Source organism: Leopardus geoffroyi, chromosome C3 (assembly GCF_018350155.1).
Source record: "Leopardus geoffroyi isolate Oge1 chromosome C3, O.geoffroyi_Oge1_pat1.0, whole genome shotgun sequence".
NCBI lineage: Eukaryota > Metazoa > Chordata > Mammalia > Carnivora > Felidae > Leopardus > Leopardus geoffroyi.
The window spans coordinates 151414086-151416657 of NC_059338.1; positions in this window are offsets into that span (position 1 = coordinate 151414086).

The following is a 2572-nucleotide window of genomic DNA, read 5'->3' on the forward strand; positions in this document are numbered from 1 at the left end:
ATAGATTGAAAACACCATGGCTGTATGTTATAAGTTACATCTTGGGTAGGCGAGGGTCATCAAAGCACTAAAACACAACGTAACATCTAATAAGTGAGCCCCACAAAAACTGATTCACAATGCACATATATTTTCTATCCGGAAAAAAGTCAGAGGTCAGAAGCGCAGAAGTCTCCAGCATGCAGCTGTGCCTCAGTGGCTGACCGAGATAGTAACACCGGGGACTTCCCACAAAGTTCTTGCGTGTGCCTTTCCTACTCTTTCTCCATCTGACCTTTGGATATCGATGCCCAGGACAACCCAGAATGCCTCCAGGGACACATGGGCACTTTGTACGAGGTCGGCCATCACACCAGTGCAAAATCTAGTTCAACGTGTTTGTATTATTGGGTCACGTGAGCATGAAATAAACATTTAAACTGCTGCGAGTCTGGTGTTCGATATAACATGTGTTCTACTTTAGCTGATACAGGAATTTATATCAGGAAGGGCACGTTGCTGTAACAAAACCCCAAAGTATGTAGCGTTGTCTCGGGGGTTGTTCAGTTGAGAGAAAAGGAGTGGCCGTGATAGACCGGAAAGCAGCAGATCTGTATTATGCAGTGTGGAAACACTGGATAATTTTTGCCTGAAATAATGAACAGTCAACCCACACACCTACTAAGGCCAGAGCCTAGAAAAAGGGTTGGAAGGAGTGAGTCTTCATGGGTGTGGCAACTGGTGTCTATTTTTAAAAGCATATTGCAAACAAGAGATGAAGTCAGGCAGGAATGGGGCAGCTTTCATCAAGACATGGATAAAATGAAGAGATTGCAAAGAACAGGATCGTATACTGTTCTGGATTCCAAACTGTAGAAAATAAGTCTAGAAAGATCCATGAGCGACCAAGGTCCAGCAGCATCTCAGTTAAGAAAAGTGACAGTCTTGTTGGAAATATAAGACAAATACACTTCTGTGATGATGGTGCTGATGGGAGAGGGAGACATAGTGAAATAAATAAGAAAGTAAGTATTATGTAAGTAGTTTTGAACAGGGTTGCAGCTTGAGCATCTTTGGACAGCCCTGTCTGGACACCTCTGAGATACTAGTTAAAATGATATCTGAATTAAAAACGAGGGTACACCTATGACAAGTAAAAAGAAATGTTTCCCAGGAAGAAAGAAAATGAGATGCAAAGACAGAACCTTTGACTTTTCAAGGAGAAAGCATTCATTGAGGCCAGAGAGAAGTGAGCCTTGGGGAGAGTAGGGTCAGATGAGACTCCAGGTCAACTTTTGCAGAGTGACTGTCTCTGCTTGATGAAATGTATTTTGCAATACAGAGAGTGGCACATCCTATCAGCGTGAGAAGCACAGATGACCCTGTGATCTCAGACAAGATACCCCAAAGAAGTTCTCAGTAACTGGTTAGAATAGAATTTGCACTTTCTACACTGATTTTTTATTGACACTGACATAGTTCACATCTGGAACTTTGTTAATGAAGATTTTACAGGAACTCATGGAAAAACCGATCGCTTTAATTTATTTCATGTGAAACACAATGCAGCACAGAATATTTCATCCATTTACGTGTGTCCTGATTTATAATCACATTATGTTCCACACTCATCTGTAGACACAGGTGAAGTAAACTAAAGGTGTAAAGTTGTTTAAGGGAATCAATAAGATATTTACCTCTGCAAAGAAAAGATAATGTTATTAGAGTATAAAATTAAAGGTTGAAGTGCTAAACTTGATTTAAGGTGTCCTTGGGTCCATGACCTTTGGTGGCTGAGTCACAACTTTGAAACTGAGTAGATGCTTAGGGAAGCGATATTAGTCCAATCAGGTGGGGGACAAAGGAGAAATAAACCTTTAATTTTATCTTTGCTTCCAAGTAGATGCAGACTCCCCTGGGATGTCATACCCCATACTGTCTCCCCAAAGAAGGCTGCTCCCTCCTCCTTCCCTCTTGGCCTCTCTTCAGCACCACGAATGGGACAGAAGAATTAGAGGAAAAGTGCGATTGTATTTGGTGAGGTGAAAACAATTTTGTTCCCCTTTTGCCCCTTTGAACCACATTTTCAGCTTTCCAGCAGGCCCCAAATTGTCAAAATTACACGAGGTGTGTCCCTGGATACCTTCTTCATGTCCCGCAAAATGATTTTCTGTGTCCCAGGACCAACAGAGTTAGCCCAGAGGAGGACAGAGCAGTAATGGTGGGGCAAGTTCCCAGTTTGGTGATTACTTCTTCAACTTCAAATACCATGGTCTGTCCCAAGATCTTTCCTACTGGAAATCTGAAGTGATACCAGGGATCTGTCCTCTGGAAGACACACATCTTCACTGTCACCGCTGGCAGTCTTAATTCCACTTCTTCATTTTAGTGTTGACAACGGATGCCATTTCTCTATAATAATCCACGCAAACTACAGGTAATCAGTCCTACTCTCATGATACCTTCACAAGTTCTCAAGGAAAAAAAAGTTCAGTGGTTTAACTTCTGCAGAAATATTTTTAAGCACCTGCAGTCATTTATGGTTGTGCGTCCCTTCCAGTCATAGTTAACAGAATGGTGTGCGTGGAAGTAT